Source organism: Balaenoptera musculus, chromosome 14 (genome assembly GCF_009873245.2).
Source record: "Balaenoptera musculus isolate JJ_BM4_2016_0621 chromosome 14, mBalMus1.pri.v3, whole genome shotgun sequence".
NCBI lineage: Eukaryota > Metazoa > Chordata > Mammalia > Artiodactyla > Balaenopteridae > Balaenoptera > Balaenoptera musculus.
This window is the reverse complement of record NC_045798.1, coordinates 80,266,570-80,285,221: the sequence shown is the minus strand read 5'-3', so window position 1 is coordinate 80,285,221 and position 18,652 is coordinate 80,266,570. Positions and strand designations below refer to the sequence as shown.

Genomic DNA, 18,652 nt, shown 5'->3' with positions numbered 1-18,652 from the left:
CAATCAAAAAGAGAAAACAAGCATGGTGAGCAAATAGTACCATCTTATATTTTGCAAAAAAAAAAAAAAAAAAAAAAAAAGAGTAAACTGTTTTTCGAGATCTGTAAATAATTCTTCAGCTTTTGAAATCATTGTTACTATAAATGTATTGATCAAGAATTGAGAGATGGGGCTTCCCTGGTGGCGCAGTGGTTGAGAATCTGCCTGCCAATGCAGGGGACATGGGTTTGAGCCCTGGTCTGGGAAGATCCCACATGCCACGGAGCAACTGGGCCCATGAGCCACAACTACTGAGCCTGCGCGTCTGGAGCCTGTGCTCCGCAACGAGAGGCAGCGATAGTGAGAGGCCTGCGCACCGCGATGAAGAGTGGCCCCCGCTTGCCGCAACTAGAGAAAGCCCTCGCACAGAAACGAAGACCCAACACAGCCAAAAATAAATATAAAAATAAATTAAAAAAAAAAAAAAGAATTGAGAGATGCCCAGTTACTCAAGTCAAACTCAATACCCATTGTACATGTTTTATGTTTTGGAAAATTTTATATACAAATACAGTAAGTCAGAATAACACAGGACCTCTTATGGTGAGTCTTTATTAATATAGAATTCTGCCTGAATACTATAAAACCTTAGTTATTCAAATTTCTAAAATGTCTTAACAACTAAATTATAGTAAGAATGTTATAATTTAAGAAATGGAAGTATAAAATACTTCAGTTTGATCCCCTGCTATTCCATATATTAGTATGTAAACAAACGCTAGCTATAGTTATCAAAAGAGAATGGCACTGATAAAAACAGACACATAGACCAATGGAACAGAATAAACACCCCAGTAATAAACCCACACATATACAATAAACTAATCTTTGACAAGGGCACCAAGAATACAAACCCGGAAAGCACAGTTTCTTTAATAAATGGTGCTGGTAAAAGTGGATGTCCACATGCAAAAGACTGAAGTTGGACCCTTATCTTACACCATACACAAAAATTAACTCAAAATGGATTAAAGATTTAAATGTAAGACGTGAAATCATAAAATTCCTGGAAGAAAACAAAGAGGAAAAGCTTCTTGCCATTGGTCTTGACAATATGGTTTTGAGGATATGACATCAAAAACACAGGTAACAAAAGCAAACATAAACAAGTGGGACTATGTTAAACTAAAAACATAGGGTTTAACCTTCAAAATTTATAAGGAACTCATACAACTCTTAAGCAAGGAGGCCATTAGACGGTGGCTCTAACGAGGTGGAGGCCTATGTAAGCAAACCAAAACCTAAGCCTGAAATGCCTCAAGGTTGAGAAATCAAAACGCTAAGGACAACCAATCACAAACAGGCGTTCAACTGTAGCCAATCAGCAAAGTCCTTACTTTGCTTCCACACTTCCTCGATGGAAGCCTCTCCTCAGCGCCTGTCGGCGGAGCGCGCCTAACCACTGCCAGTTTGCTCCTGCCTCATTGGCATGGATTTTTGTTCAAATAAACTCTTAAAAACTTGAATATGCCTCAGTTTATCTTGTAACAGTTCTGGTGTCAGAAGAACAAACCAAAGCGACCCCAGCAGCCCCCAGGAGCCCCGAGCAACCAGGCGGAGGTACCTGCCGAGCTCCCTGGAGCCCTGCCCTCTCGCTGCCTCGGGCGGTGTGGGGACGTCCCCTCGGGTCCCGGTCCTCGTTCGGCAGCTTTGCGTCACGAGCTTTCAGACTCTGAGCACTTTTTTTAACCAAACTGGGTCCCGAAACCAACCGGAGTTGGCCTACGTCCGACTTAGAAACCGGACGGGGTCCAGGGTCGGATCCGGTCCAACTTAGAAAGCAGTCCGGGTTCCAGTTCTGACGGAGTCCGGGTCAGACTGGTTCCGACTTAAGCACCGGCCGGGTCCAGCCTCGGACTGGGTCTGACTGAAAGTGGGCTGGGCCCGTGTGAGGCCTCAGCTGAATAAAATTTTATTTTAAGGCTGCCCAGCTGGTAACCTGACCAAGGATGATGTTGAGTTACGGTGGCCACAGCGGAGAACTTTTAACCGAGAAAAGCTCGTCCATTTAGGAGGAGCCCTCGAGGAAAAGGGCCTCAGCTGGTCGCGCTCTACAAACGGTAGAGGGAAAATTACTTTCCTCGCCTACAGTTTCCGGTGACCAAGTGAGACCCTCTGGGATGCCCCGCTCGCTCTGGAGCCTGCAGACAGCAACCCGGGAAAACTGGCGAAGCCGACAAAGGTAAGAATTCTTACCAAAGTCCGCTCTCCCAGCTGTGCATCTGTGTGCCTGCTTGAGACAATGGGAATCTAAAATGGTGCAGCCCCTCTGGATAATATTATGGAGGTTCCTCAAAAGATTGAAAAAAAGAACTAGTATATGATCCAGCAGTCCCACTTCTGGGTATATATTCCAAAGGAAATAAATTCAGTATTTCAAAGAGCTATCTGCACTCCCATAGTCATTGCAGCGTTATTCACGATAGCCAAGATATGGAAACAACCTGAGTGTCTGTCAATAGACGAATGGATAAAATGAAAATGTGAAATATTATATATATATATATATGTGTGTATGTATATATATATTGTTGTCTTCCCTCGTGTGGGTGGAGTGTCGGGGTTCCCAAGAAGGCAAACAAGGTGCATTTGGAGCCCACAGGGCGCACTACGTGACTTGGGGTGTGTAGGGCGAGTCCACGCCGGTCTTGGTGGAGGGGTAGGGGGAGGACATGCTGGGATGCACTGTGCATCGGGGTGGAGTCAACAAAAGGCAGAACGAGGCCCAAGTCATCGCAGCCACAACCAGTCTTTCCCTAAGGAAGCCCCATCTTGTAGAATCTCGCGAGATCCACGGGGGCCGGTAGGCAAGTCCTGGGAGGAGAAACGCCTAGATGCCCCAGCTGCCGCGGGACCCTGGACCTGCCCTCGCCCTTAAGGAGGCTGGCTCACACCACGCATCATGAACCCCAATTCTTGTTACGCACCCCACCCAACTCAGAGTCACACTGCAGTGTCACCTCACCACAAGGCCCTGCCAGGTTCGGGGGTTGGGGAGGGGGTGACATGCTCTGGCCCAAAGACTGTGCAGGAAGGGACCAACTGAGACCAAAGTGGGGGAGTGAACTTTGCACGCATGGGCCACAAACCTGTAGCCTTCCAGGAGTCCAAAGGCCCTGGGGGGGACTTGAGCTTCTGGCACTGAATGATGGGGCCCAAATCTGAGGTCTGCTGAGGTCCAAGGCCACAGCAACCCAAACATGCTCATTCCATGAAATGTATTTTTTGTACGAGTGAAATATTATTCAGCCACACAAAGGAAGGTGATCCTGCTATTTGTGACAATATGGATGAACCACGAACCTAGAGAACAGTATGCTAAGTGAGATAAGTTAGGTGCAGAAAGACAAATACTATATGATCTCACTTCAATGTAGAATCTAACTCACAGAGCCAGAGAGTAGACCAGTGGTTGCTGGGGGCTTGGGGAAAATAGTGAAATGGTTGGTCAAAGTGTACTAACTTTCAGTTATAAGATGAATAAATTCTGGAGCACTAATGAACAGCATGGTGATTATAATTAAGAATAATGTGTTGTATACTTGAATTTTCTGAGAGTATATCATAAGTGTTCTCACCACACACACAAATGTAACTATGTGAGGTGATGGATGTGTTAATTAACTTGATTGTGATAATCATTTAGCAATATATATGCAAATTAAATAATTACATTGAACAACCTAAATATATACAAATTTTAATCATGCTTCAATAAAATTGGAAAAAATAAATACATGGAATATTTGAGTTTGAGTCCCTGCTTTTCTATATATTGGTTTGTAAACAAATAAAAGTTGGTACCTTTGAACTTCAATTTCCTTTTTCAGCCATATATTTATGAATATTAAATATATATTTTGTATCAAGTGTTTAACAGTTGATGCAGATAGAAAGATGAATAGGGGTGATACGTTTCCCATGAGCCTGTAGCCTTAATCAAAACAAAACCCAATGGCAACTATCACTTTATTTTTTTCAAAATATATGACAAAGGTTAACTTTATGGATTGCTAATTACTTCCATTCTAGTTAGAATTACTTAGGTTTTATAAATTTTATTTCATCAAATATGTCATGCTGTTTCTAAAGAGAGTTACACATAGCCAAGGATATAGCTATTTCCCCATTACTTCACTGACAATCAGTGAACACAAGACTTGTTAAAATATTATCATCATCTCTTAAAATTTTCATTACTTGGTCTTCTAATACTTTGCATAACTGGAAGAAAAGCACATGTACTTGGAATTAAAATTTTTAGGCAGAGTAGAAAAATGCTAAAAGATTATTTATAGATGTTTAAATCTTTAGAGAATCTTTACAATCAATATTAGAATTACCTACTCTAGAATTTATGTTTATTGTATAAGTAAAAACTGAAGCTGATACTAATTTTTCATTCACTTCTCTTAACATGGGTAATTCATGGATTTTAAGAACAATTTATTAAAGTTATTTTATAGGCATTTTCCCCCTAGTAATGAGGACTTATATATTCCAAACCAACATTTAACATATATTTTATAAGTGTCTTAAAAGAGACATGTATAAAATTTATAGAGATTCAGAAGAGAAATTGTCTATCTGCACTTGAAAACCAGGGAAAATTTTTATAGCATTAACAACATTTATGAGCTGAGACTTGGAGGGACACGTACTTACCTGATTATCACGGGATTTTAACTATTTGTATTTGCTTCCGGTCGGTTTCTCCTGCCTGTGGTATTGAGGAACCTTATAGCAAGTAGTGGGCATGAGATGACTCTATTGATTTGGATCCAGATTTTCCGTTGTCATTAAGTCAGGCTCAGTGGTATCTCTTAATCTTTGTCCCGCGTGGTCCCAAGCAATTCAAATCAACTTGTTGCCTTTTTTAAAATCAGGCCTTAATCAAAAATTGAAAATTACTTCTCATTTTCTGCCAGCTGGTTCTCAGAGCACAAAATCTTTATAAAAAAGCTAAATCTAATGCTTCATTTTTCTATTTTTATTTGTTATAACATTAATCCATGCAAATACTGGTATTTTGATATGTAAAACTCACCTAAAATTCTGCTTTGTGCAATATTGGAGGTAAAGAATCCTCTTGTTTGGGCAAAAATAAAAGAGCCTCTTCTATATCAAATACTACCTAAGATGTTTGCCTCAGTTTCTCAAAAATCTTTCTCTCTACGTTTGTTTCTTTTTCACCACCAAATACCTCTCAATGAAGCTGCAGTTGAATTTTAAAAGTTTCCAATGGATTTCTTGCTAACTTTAATGTTTATTAAAAGCCTCAGATCAAACCAACCTCAAATGAACTCCAGTAGTATAATTATTTTTGGTACCAGAAGTTATGCTCCACCATAAATTTTATCCCCATCCTCCTATGACACCTATGACCTCTTTGATTTTTACTTGCTAATACAAAGTGAAAATTAGAATCAAAATCTTTTATGTCAAGAGCATGGTTGCTGTAGAGCTTGATAGGGCAATGTCTTATTGATAATATTAGTCAGTATATTTTAGGTAATAGATTCACAGTACTCTTAAAATGTTCTATACTTGTAAACTACAACAGAAAAAAAGTATTTCTGTGGACACATTTACATTGTGTGCATACGTGGCTATTTATGTTGTTATGTACTTGACAGATAACCTAGCCAGGATACTGCTTCCAGAATTATCTTGTTTGTTTCAGGATTACATCAGGAACAATAGATATCTAATAATTATGTTCTGCATCCTTAACGTTTATAATTGGTTTCCTCTGGCAGTTGATTACAGATAGGGAGAAAAAAGAAGGCTACCCCTGTAAATTGTTTTCTTCCTTTGGTTCTGTCAATTGCCGTCAAAAGACATTTTCCTGTATAATAATGATTAGTTAAATATCCTAACACAGATTTCCATGATTGTTTTAGCCAGCATTGAATGTTTTGCTTAGTTCTAATTATTTTAACAAGATTGATTCAGCTAATGTATCCTTGGTTATTTTTTTTTAATTGTTAGGTATTTATTTGAAAATAAAATGCACTGTAGGAAATTGATTTCAGCTTCAAGAGAAGAAAAGTACCTCATATTCAGACTGAGAAAAAGAAAATTAAAAGACCCATCTTGAAGGCAAAGCTCAAGTCTTTAAATTCTCATTCATAATCCATGATTTTTATAACCCTACACCTCTTTAGTGATTTGAGTAGCAGTCTGTGAATTTTGCCTGAAATCAGTTCAAATGCTTTTCACATTTGAGACATATTTTACAACTGTAGGACTCAGTTAAACATATTTAACCACTAATCTATATTACAATGTACACTGACCATTAAATCCTAGATAAAATCTGGGGTTGATTTTACTTTAATCAGAGCCCCTATAAAGCGAGGGATTAAATAAAATAGATTAAACATAACTAGTTATTAATAAGGAATAAGAACAACTAAGAATAAATTATTAAGGTGAGAGAGAGAGACAGACAGAGAGAGAGAAAGAGTTCTTTTACATTCCAAAGAAAGAGTCCAAATTTCAATAAAGGTGAGTAAAGTGTAATGCAGCAAGAATTCTTCACAGACCTTTCAGCATTCAAAGTATAGCATGCATGCTGCATGGTGCAATTTTACAAGCCTGCAAAATAGTAACATTAATGGCCCAAAATCTTTAAAAATCATAAGTCTGCAAAATGATTCACTTGCCATGCACCTTGAATATTAATAATATTCAAGTAGTTGCATTTATTAACCTTTTACGTTAATGGTCAGAAATGAGAACCATTGCATGACAGAAGGGAAAAATGTTTCTGATGGCTATTGGGTTTCATTTGACGTTAATAAAAACCATCAAGTACATATTATGTTAGATTAGCCGAGATCTGGATTCCATATGACAGGTCATTATTATTAAAGGCAAATGGAGGGTATTTTCAAATACACCCTGGAGTGAGGTAGACTAAAATACAATGGTGCACTCTTGAATGTCAAGGACATTTTGTGCAGTGTGTAATGGAAAACTACAAGTAATGTGCAGTTTGGGAACTATTTCATGTTCCTCTGAAGACCTCAAAGCATCACACTGAATATTTTATTGGAATCTGTCACCCTCTGCCATGGGTTCAAGTGCATAACAAATATTTATGGGCAGTCATCGTGTTGATGACAGAGAGAATGTGTCAAAGCGAACCTCATCATTATAGTTAGCATATGAGGAAGTGTATAATGTCTTACTCTTCCTATCTCTCCTTCTTTTTCTTTTACTTAAAAATAATCAGTCAAGTTTTGTATAATCTATAAGTCATCCCCTGTTAGAAAATCAGAGTCATAAATGCCTGAGTGATTTTTCAACAATGTAGTAAGTGATAAGCTGACTAATTATGCCTTCCTAAATGTCAGCTATACTCATTAGGAAGTGTGGAGACCACTGAGAGTAGGAAAATTTTGTTTTAAGAATATTAAACTTTTAAAGTATGCAAATATTGGTAACCTCAGAAATAAGTGCTTTGTCACAATAAGGAAAATCTAAAGTTAGACTAGAAAAAAATATTATTGTTCAGTGTGAGAATTTTTGTATGTAATAAAAGCAAAGAACTTGCAATTAGAAGACCTGAATTAGGCTACGTTCTCTACCTATTATTTAGTAGATCAACCCTAAGTAAATGGCTTAACCCCCCTGAACCTCTGTTTTCTCAGTCTTACTCCAACCCATGTCACAAGGTGTGTCCAGAACTACATATAAATAAAACATTTTGTAAACTATGAAAAAGTTCAGGGAATGAAATGAACTGTTATTAATAATTGCAATTTAAATAGTAACAGCACTGATCATTATTTGCCTGAGGTTGGGGGTGAGGGTTCGGGGGAAGGCGAGTGCAGGAAGAATTACAAAGGGGAATAAAGAAACTTCTGGGGATCATGTACACGTTCATTATCTTGATGTGGTAATGGTTTCATGGCTTTATGCATATGCCAAAGCTCATAGTACATTTTAAATATTTGTAGTTTATCATATGTTGATTATAATAAAACTTTTTAAAAAATACAAGGACTACTACCATTACAAGAAAAAAATGAGTGGGTTTCATAAATATCATATTGGATGAAAGAAGATGGGCACAAAAGAATGTACCATATACTTGATTCATGTAAAGTTCAAAAACAGGCAAAAATTACACAATATTAGAAGTCAGGGTAATGAGTACTATTAAGAAAGAGGGAAGAAGCAATAATTGAGCAGGAACAAAAAGAAAGGTAATAGGTATTGAACATATTCTATGTCCTTACCTGGCTTGTAGTTACATGAATTATGTTTATGATAACTTCTTGAGATGTACACGATAATTTGTACATATTCATTTACATGCATTATACTTCAATTAAAAAGCTCATTTAGGAAAGAGATGATTTGTGAGCAAGAAGTGTCACCTGAGTTGGAACTGCTTGACCACTAGTTGCATACTTTACCAACTAGGAGAACTGAATTATTTACCTGGATAAGGAAAGGTCTGTATCCCCAAAGGAATATATCTAAGAATTTCAGTTCTGCAGCTCTACTAAGCTGTTAACTAACAAAAGACTTCTTGCTCTCACAAGAGCAAATCTTAGACTAAAACAAGATATTATCTAGTAAGCATGTAAGTCTGAGTTCTCCACAGAAAAAGAACCAACACAATACGTATACACAGATTTATTATTAGGGATTGGCTCACACGATTACGGAGGCTGAGAAGTCCCAAGATCTGCAGTTGGCAAGCTGTACATTCAGGAATGTCAGTGCTCTAGTTCCAGTCTGAGCCCAAAGGCCTGTGAACCAGGAGAGGCAATGGTGTAAATTCCAGTCTGAGTCCCAGTCCAAAGTCAGGAGAAGACGGATTTCCCAGCCTGAATTTAAAAATAATCAGTCAAGTTTTACATAATCAACAAGTCATCCCCTGTTAAGATATTCGAATCATTTAAAATCAAATTAGATTTATCAATCTATCTATCTATCTGTCTTTTTACCCAGTCAGGCAGAAGAAGCATTCTCTCTTACTCAGCCGTTTGCTCTATGCAGGCTGTGCGCATTTGATGAGGCTCACCCACACTGGAGAGGGCAACCTGCTTTACACAGTCCACCAATTCCAATGTTAATCTCATCCAGAAAGACCCTCACAGACACACCCAGAAATAATGTTTAACCAAATATCTGAGCACCCAAATATCTGGGCACCAACTATCTGGGCTAAGGACCAGTCAAGTTGACACAAAAAAGTTAACCATCACAATAAGAAAGGGCAAAAGGTCAGAAGAATTTGAGGTACAGCAATGAGAATGGCATAAAGAGAGTTCAGGGGCAAACAAAATGCATCGAATGACCCAAACTGAATCAGATCTACAGGGGTATGATTTAGTGTCTCCAGCTGTGAATTCCAGAGGCCTTGGATCTTTCTTAATTTCTTCTTCGAAATCATACCAGTTTCATCACCAGGCCTGCCCATACTACTTAAATATTGCTGAATTCCTTCTGGTTTTATTTCTGCTACCAACAGTCTAATTCAGTTTGCCATCAGACATTAATTGGACCCAGTGCCTGTGCCTCTGATATAGTTTTCCTGTGTGACTCTTGCTCCTGCAATCCATTTTCTATCAGCCAGATTGATTTTTTGTAACATATATATTGGATCAGTCAGTTAAAGTAATTAATGCCAGTTTTCCATTGTACTTAGAATAACATTCCATAGTCCTCAAATGACCCATAGGGAGGGCCCTGCATGAATTGGTTGGTTCCCACCTTCCTCTCAGACCCTGTATTATACTCAATAACTTGCTCTCTCCATTTCAATATTAGCCTTCTCTTTTTGGGAGGAATTCTGCAAATTAATCTTACTTTTCAGAGCAGTCCACAAACTGTACTCTTTCCATGGAATGCTCTTGCTTTATTCATCCCTAAGCTGACTCCTTCATATCGTTAAAAGCTCAGCTTTAATGTTACCTTTTCAGAGAGAATGTCTATGTCAACCTTTTCTAAAGGGAACATAGCTCACAGTTTTGATTGATCACTATGAGTTAGACACTATTTATAAAGAGTATTAATCATCCCAAATTATCACTTGCTTCCATTGCCAGTTTTTTCTGTATCTGTTTGTAGCCAATTTGGGCAGATAGAAATAGATGGGAAAAAATTAAGGGACACCTGTACTGTCTCTCCTCTCTCTGTACTAAGCTAGCACTAACTGTAGTAGCAAGAGTAATATTTATTTATTATTAATATGAATATTTTGATATAATAACATACTCATGAATAAAATGTTGAATTCCCATTTTCTTTATTGTGTAAGATTTGAAATTTTATAAATATTTTATAGGTCATCAATGTGTATTTATTAATGTCACTTTTATTCCATAATTGAAGAGCATGAATTAACTTTGATATAAAAGCCATTCTAGTAATTTCTCTGATGAAATAAAATCCAAATGGGGGAAATAACTGAAAATGAGTCCAAGTATCTATTTGAATGCATAATTATTATCTATGTGTCTAATGGAGCTATTCATTGAAAGTGCCTCCCTGAAGCTGCTGCTTCAAAAATGTGTAGGAAACAGTACGAGGTAGATATATATTGAGATAAAACTCCTAGTATTAAAAAACTCATCTGTATACCCTGCAAACTCAGGGATTTTCTTAATTCTCTGCACAAAGCCATGCACACCTTTGGGGCTGCCTGGTAAAAACTGTGAATCAGAAACATAAGCAGGTTGATTTATTTAAAAGATATATAAAGACAAAAATAATGTATATGGGAATAATTGTTTTTATGGATCAGCAATTCAATATGAAAGAGAAAAATGACTCAAGAAGAAACAAGTTAGGGTGGAAAAATAAATAGAAATATGCATAGATATAGATATAATTACATGTATAGTGAGACTCATTCTGATACTGATTTATATGTCTACATTGTGGGACATACTTGAGTGATAAAGATCAATTGAATCTTATCTTTTAATTGTGACCAAGGTAATATATAGAAAAGGACAAAGAGTATATTCCAGTTTATAATAACAAAATATAAATGATTACCCCTGAAAGAGGGGAAGAAAGTGAAGGCTAGACTATGTGAATGAATACGAGTACTCTTAAAAAGTAAGTGAAACTTCTTCTGAAGTCTAAGAAGATACGTTGCTTCGTTTCTCCATATCAGAAAAGGACATTTCAATGGTTTAGTTATAAAAACATTCAGTCAATTAGAGGATAACAGCCTTTTATAATATTTATCTCAGTGTGGTAGAGAAATAATTTGAATTTTTGATTTCACAATGCCCATGTATTTTTATATAATGCTGTTACAAGTAATCTATTTTGTAACATTCCATATAAATAATGAGCTGTAACTTTAAATTCATTGTTTCCCATTCTTGAGTTACAAGTTCTTTTAATTTGTTGATGAAAATTGATGGATCAAAATGGAATTTTGACAGTAAAGCCTCAGGTCATAAAATGCTTCATTAACATATGACATAGATTAGCACTTTCAATTTTTGCATTATTCTAAAATGTAACTGAGTTTATAACAACATTATTCTTTGCTGCAATGGAAGTAACACAGTACGTTGATTAGCATGATTGTGGATTGATTAGATTTCATTCTACATTGATGAGTCAAAAGAGACAAGCAAAGGACACTGTGCTGACTGAATTTATGAAATGGCAAGTGAAAGACTCTCTGTTAACCAAGCAGTATTGTAAGTTATTTCCTATTCCCTGAAATCCATTCTAAACTCTATATTATACATACCATAGGACAGTGAACCCCTAGTAAAATAAAACAATAAAACTTGAATATCTCAACTAGAGTAATTTGGGGAGGATTACCACAGAGAAAAATAAAAGTAATTCTCCAAGGGGGAAAAAGAAACGTGTCAGCTTCACCATGAGATATCAGAAACTTTGCCAGGAGTGATATAGAAATCAAAACAGCAAGACTGTATTTGATATTTTGATGATCACCAACAAATCTGTATGAACATAGGGCTACTCTAGTTCACATATGTGCATTCACCAGCAAATTCTTGTACTAAGGTGTTCCAGGCACTCCGTTGGGCTCTGAGGATACAAAAAAGAGCAAGATTTTCTTTCTAGAACATTTTTTTCATAGTCTTGTATGACTTACTTTCTCAGCAACCATTGACAATTTCAGCACATCTTTTTTCTATGCCCTTGTTCTCCTTTGGTTTCAAGGTCATAGCCCTTTGACTTTCTCTCTGACTTTTTTGTTACTACCTCAGTAAATATTTTCTTTTCCACTAATTTTAGAGTTTCCAAAGGTTCTGCCTCAGAATAGCTCCCAACAGTCATATACAGAGAGATGAATCCTGATCTATGTCTCAGGATCTTATTTACTTTTGATATCTTTACCCAGATGCAAGACTTAATGACATTCCAAAAAACTATATTGTTTCCCCACAAAACTTGTCCTTTTTAGTTCTGTAACTGGTACCAATAACTTCCCTTTCACTCAGTTTCAAATCTTTGGAATTAACTTTGAGTCCTTCCCCTCCCTTTATTACTTATAACTAATTATTATGCAGGGTAAATACCATCTAATTTCCATTCTCAGGGACTCTATTCTAATCAGGTCTTAAGTACCTGATTTGTGGGTACCTTATGGATGTATTCAACTCTCTTCATTTATATTACACTTCTGTTTTATAATAAAATGCTGGTGCTGTGCGTGTCCAAGTTTATAGTTCAGTGGATGATATAATATCCCATACATGATTGGCAGTTTAAATGACAGAGTTATTTTTTTTCCATGATCAAATGTTCAGTGTCTGCTAGGGTCTAGTAGCAGACCAAGAATTGCTTTAAAACAGTATTAATCAACAAAGAAGGGGATAGACTTATCCAAAAACCTTGGAATATATTTTGTGACTCTCCTATTGGAACTGCTTGTCAGACTTTATTCTGCATTTCTATCTGCCTCCCACACTATTGAAACTGGTAATTCATAACTTCCAAGTGACAGGGAAGCTCACATCAGTCGAGACCTCTGTAGCGCCTATTCGTATGTTGGTTGCCACTTAAAACTGGCAACTTCACCGATTATCCCGCAAGTGGTTTCTAGAAGCAAGTTCAAATGTGACATATATCGCCTCCCAAATCCAAAGAGATCCACTCAGAGTTGTGCCTTTCATCATGGTAGGTAGATGCAGCAACTTAGCTCTAATTTTAGAGGGGTATGCTAATATTCACCACACCAGTAGACGTTCTAGGTATTTCACTGGGTTTACCTTCTACCTCTGGGCAACATATGTATTGATAAGACCTCTAATGTGCTTGCTACTCTTCGCCTACCAGGTCGAAATAGCACAATGTTATCAAACGTTATGGGCAAATGTGGTATTCTATGACCCATCAAAATGATAGAAGCTCCTATAAATTATATTATCACAGTGAGCAGATTTGACCTAGCACTGGAGTTAAATATTAAAATTATACTCTTGTTCCTGTCATGATAATGCCAACAGTTTTTGATCTTACTGTTTGGGATGGATAATAAAATACAAGGGCAAAGGCTATAGACCAGCTGTAAGGAATTGTGTTGATTTGAACCAGCAAAGGTACCACATCTAGAACCAAAATTGTGATTGGTAATACCACTTGACAAGGTTTACAATAATCTACTGTCATTTTCCATAACCCATCTGAGTTTCCACAGACAAAAAGAGAAAAATTAAATGCAGATGTGGTAGAAATCACTAGTTTTGAATTTTTTAAAGTTTTTTCTCATTTTACTAGCCTTTACAATTAATCCAGTGGTTTGGATTTGCTTTTCATTTTCATTTTCAGGAAATGCTAACTCCCAGGACTTCAACTTGGTCCTTCTTACATTAATAGAGCTCATTTTGGAACCAATACAATGATTCTGGCAGCTACAAAATATATCTATTCCCACCACATATTTGCTACCAAGACAAACAATTACAGAATAGGTCTATAGTCCTGCTACACCTGCTGTTAGATGCACTGGGGTCAGGACACATCCAGACCCCTGACCACCTCCTCAATCACCTGCCTCCATTCATTGTCCCTCCCTCTGAGAGATGAGCTTACAGGTAAAAGTAATTTCAGTATCAATATACAGTTACCCCTAGAAAGTCTGTGTATTTCTGTTTTCTAGGAAAATAATCACCCTTTTGAAAACTTTGGAGGAAATTCATGTTCTATGTCTTTCCCCCAAGGATCCTGGCATTGCAGTCAGTGTAGAGTATGGTGGTCTCCACAGTGCCTCCATCTAAGAACTGAGTAAGAGGCAGTACAGCCCCGTTACAATGACTTTAGTTATGCACTTGCCCAGCAATCTTAGATGTTTTTTCCTTGTAAGCATGCCATGGAAACACTTAGGAAACTATTCAATCATTTATTTTCTAAGTGGCCCACAGATGAATTAGCCAAACTAGCACCCTGTGCATCCAAAGGCTCTGATTGCTGTTTCAATCTTGTGGTTTATTGTGGCGGCCTTGTCTCTGATACTTAAGTACTACCAACTTCTTCCACTGCCATGGGATGGCTTCACTTCCGTGGAGATCAGGGAATCTACTTCCATCATAGCATCCTTCACAACAATCTTTAGCATATAGCATTCAGCCCTAAAAGTACACTTCATGTTGGACACAGCTGAGGATTCATTTTCATTATAATCAGAATCTAGGCTTGCTCTCTCAATCATACTTTTCTTATCACTTCAGAAGACAGGGTCTCATGAAAAACTCTCTTTTTCCTAAACACCTTTCCTTAATAATTCATTTTCCCTGTGTCCGTTCCAGATGTCTCTAAGGAGAAACGTGACTGTTGCCTTAAAAAGATAAAACCACCACCACCTGATGCCACACTGCTTTGCCTTCCAAGCCCTCTTCACTCTATATCATAACCAGTGATATTCTGAAGAATTTTGTTGGTATTGCATGGGATGGATCACATATGTCTTATTTACCAAAGCAAAGTTAATTATTTGCACATTGCACATATGAACATGCCAATTCCAGAATTCCATTTTGAGATTCTGCTTCCTAGTGCCCCAGTACCTAAATATGTATCAGTCCCTATCCCAGAAGGAGGCAGCAAGCTCAAAACAGGATACTCTGAGGATGCTTTATGTACCAAGAGGCTAACTATAAAGTTTTGGACGTGCTGCATTGGAACTACAACTGATAGTGCAAGAACTCAGACTAGAGGAGTAGAGATGTCATCATTCTTTGGTCCAATCAAGATAGAGTCATTGAGGCAGACCACACTGAGAGGTAGAGCAAAGCATAGACAGCACAACCAGCCCAAAGTAACCTTATAGAGAGAGAACCAGGCCTGAAATATTCTCACTCAGCCTCTTTTCATCTGATCTCATGCTGGGAATCCTCGTTGGATGAATGCAACAGGATTCCAGAAAGCAAATAGCTCTTTGACATAATCCATGCAGTTCAGCCTCCTATCACAGAAAACAGGAAAAGAAGAGAGGATTCCCATTAACAAAAAAGTTATTAAGCCCTCTACCCTGTTTGCCCCAAGGCTGTTGAAGAGGAAAAGAAAGGGAGACTTTTGAGTATTTCCCCTCCCCAGGAGGTTCTTAAAATGTTACCTACTCCTGTGTCAGATATTAAGGCTGCAGGTTAGCTGCATCAGATCTGGTTTCTGGAATGAGTCATTTAAATTCCCTCAATTTTATGCAAATGTAGAGCAATAAGGCTACTATTCTACTCAGACTAAGTATAAAAGAATCTTTGACTTAATGCTAATGCCTCTCATGATACTATAGGTATTCAAACCTGGTGAAGAAGGAGCCTGGATGTCAGTAAGGACTGAATATTTCTGGGAGAGAGAAAATTGATCACTTTCTTACCCACATTTCTTCAAGATTTCGTGTTATGAAAATCTCTCAGGATAAACCTGGTTTAGCCCAGCTGAAACTTAGAAGTAGGAAAAGTCAGTGAAGTCTCTGAAATAAAAGTACAGTAAGTCCCCTACATACAAACGAGTTCCATTCCAAGAGTGCATTCATCAAGTCCAATTTGTTCAAAAGTCCAAGTTAGCCTAGGTACCCAACTAACACAATTGGCTATATATTGATAGTACTGTACTGTAATAGGTTTATAATACTTTTCACACAAATAATACATAAAAACTAAACACAAAAAATAAAGAAGACATTTTTAATCTTACAGTATAGTACCTTGAAAAGTAGGGTAGTACAGGACAACAGCTGGCATACAGGGGCTGGCATTGAGTGAACAGGCAAGAAGAGTTACTGACTGAAGGAGGGAGAGGAGGTGGGAGATTGTAGAGCTGAAGGATCATCAACAATAGGAGACGAAAGGCAAGGTGCAATGTCACTCACATCTTAGTTGATTTGACACGACACGTTCGCATCTTTGAAAGTTCACAACTTGAAGGTTCGTATGTCGGGGACTTACTGTACGTTGGAGGAGTTTAGGCTTGGCCCAACACAAGGATCCAAAGTTTTGTGGAAAGTATTGATTAGCATATAATTATTTTGATCAGTAACCCATTTAAGAGCATATATATATTGAAAATAAAAGTCTTAATTCTCCCTGTTGAAAATAAGAAAAAAGACTTTTCCTTTTTTCTTTTCTTAGAGCATTTACTTTAGAAAACTTTTAAGTTCTGTGTCTTTGAAATATATATAAATATTTTAAAAGCTAAATAAACCTTGCCAGAAAGAGAAAAACAAATATCGTATATTAACGCATATATGTGGAATCTAGAAAGATGGTACAGGTGAACTGGTTTGCAAGGCAGAAATAGATACACAGATACAGAGAACAAATGTATGGACACCAAGGGGGGAAAGCGGTGGCGGGGGGTTGGTGGTGGTGGGATGAATTGGGAGATTGGGATTGACATATATACACTAATATGTATAAAATAGATAACTAATAAGAACCTGCTGTGTAAATAAATAAATAAATAAAATTCAAAAACAAAACAAACAAACAAAATAATAAATAAACTTTGCCAGCTCTAAGACCTAGGAATACCTTTCTCAAGGACTTGGGAGTCATCTCTTTGAAAGGTATTTATTGAGGAAGATAATGCAGTCTCTGTCTTCCTATTTCTATGGGAGGAGGGCAGGAACCCAACTTCAAAGAGCCACTTGCTCCAAAACTACCTCCTGTCATAAAAACATGGGATGTTAAATTTTCCTTTGGATAAAGCCAGTTAGCTAACACATATGGTCACTCCAGTTATCATGTAAATGTAGGATAAACTATACATGAAGAATGGTTCTGTTAAATCCTCTTACTTTGGGCTAATTAGTGTTTTTCTTGAGAACATGTATGTAATGAGTTGCATCTGCTTGGCCCTATAAAAAGGGTGGTGATCTCAGGGGGGCCATGGGGTGTGGCAGCTTGATGGGGGATCTTAGTTCCCTGACCGGGAATGGAACCTGGGCCATGGAAGCGAGCATGCCAAATCCTAACCACTAGACTACAAGGGCCAGTGAGCTTGATGCAGGACCTCAATCCTTGTCTTCTTTGAAGAAAGAATTCAGCAAAGAGACAGAAAGTAGTGAAGCAGGTAAATTGTTTTTAGAAGAAAAATAAGTGCAGAAAGACACAGGCAGGCTCAGAGAGAGAGTTGCACACTTTTGGGGTGGCTTAAATTGTTTATATAGGGACAATTTTCTGGGTTCCCTCTGCCCAATCATCTTGCTTCATCTTACTGCCCATATTTGGTCTGACTCACAGACCTCCCCAATGCATCTTTTAGCCAAGATGGATTCCAGCATGAAGGTCTCTGGGAGGTTGGCAGGACATATTATGGGCTGGAGTCCCCTCCCTTTTTTGACCCCTGAGGAGCCTTTTTGTGCATGTTTAGTTGGGAAGGTCTCCTTGACCTCAAGAGTGAAAAATGTGGTCATCTTGATAGGGTTAGAGTAGGATAATCAAATAGTTAGCTCAGAAATCCCACTGGGGGATTATAGATAGAGAGGGAACTTTAGGGGACATTGGGAGACCACAGTAAGTTAATGATCATTCAAGAAAGTAATGGAAAAATCCTGAAACGATGTGGGCTTGCTTGACTCATAAAGCAAAGCAAGTCACTTAGCGTCAAAGCCGGATCGGCTTGCTTAACAACAAAACCATGCAACAGAAGCATGAGACATGCCCCCAAACAATAAAACAATAGTGGAAAATAAGGCCTACAACCTTCCCAGTGATGTCAACAAGGTAATGACCCCTAGGACACGCTGTCTGCACACAAAAAAAACAATTTATGGAAAGGTGATGTTTCAAAGTGAAAGGCCTTCATTGTACTGAGACCTGAAATAATTTTTCCATAGTGCCATTATGGTCCCGGATGCACCATATAGGGTCAAAAACTCCCCCACCCGACATGTAGGAGAAGTTAATGATGGAAGACTCAAAGAATGAAAAAGAAGGTGGTCTTCTCCCCCTCCCCTCTCTTCCTTTGATTATAAAAATGTAACCCACTAAGCACTTGGGGCAGCGCAACACTCACCTGCCCACTTGTAAGCCTCACAAGCATCCTATTCTAATAAACCATTTCTTATCTATCACTGCCTCTCACTGAATTCTTTCTGCACTGAGACATAAAGGACCGGAGCTCCTCGGAGCCCCCGAAACGCCACCTA

At 37.9% G+C, this 18,652-nt stretch overlaps 1 protein-coding gene across 1 annotated transcript in view; it reads left to right on the top strand.

Moving 5' to 3' along the window:
- Window positions 1-2,152: 2,152 nt before the first annotated feature.
- The window catches only part of CDH19 (cadherin 19), a 211,143-nt gene continuing 194,643 nt past the window's right edge, over window positions 2,153-18,652 (top strand). The window contains exon 1 of the mRNA XM_036824103.1: window positions 2,153-2,221. The gene's annotated coding sequence lies outside the window, so the exon portion shown is untranslated. The remainder of the gene's footprint in view (window positions 2,222-18,652) is intronic.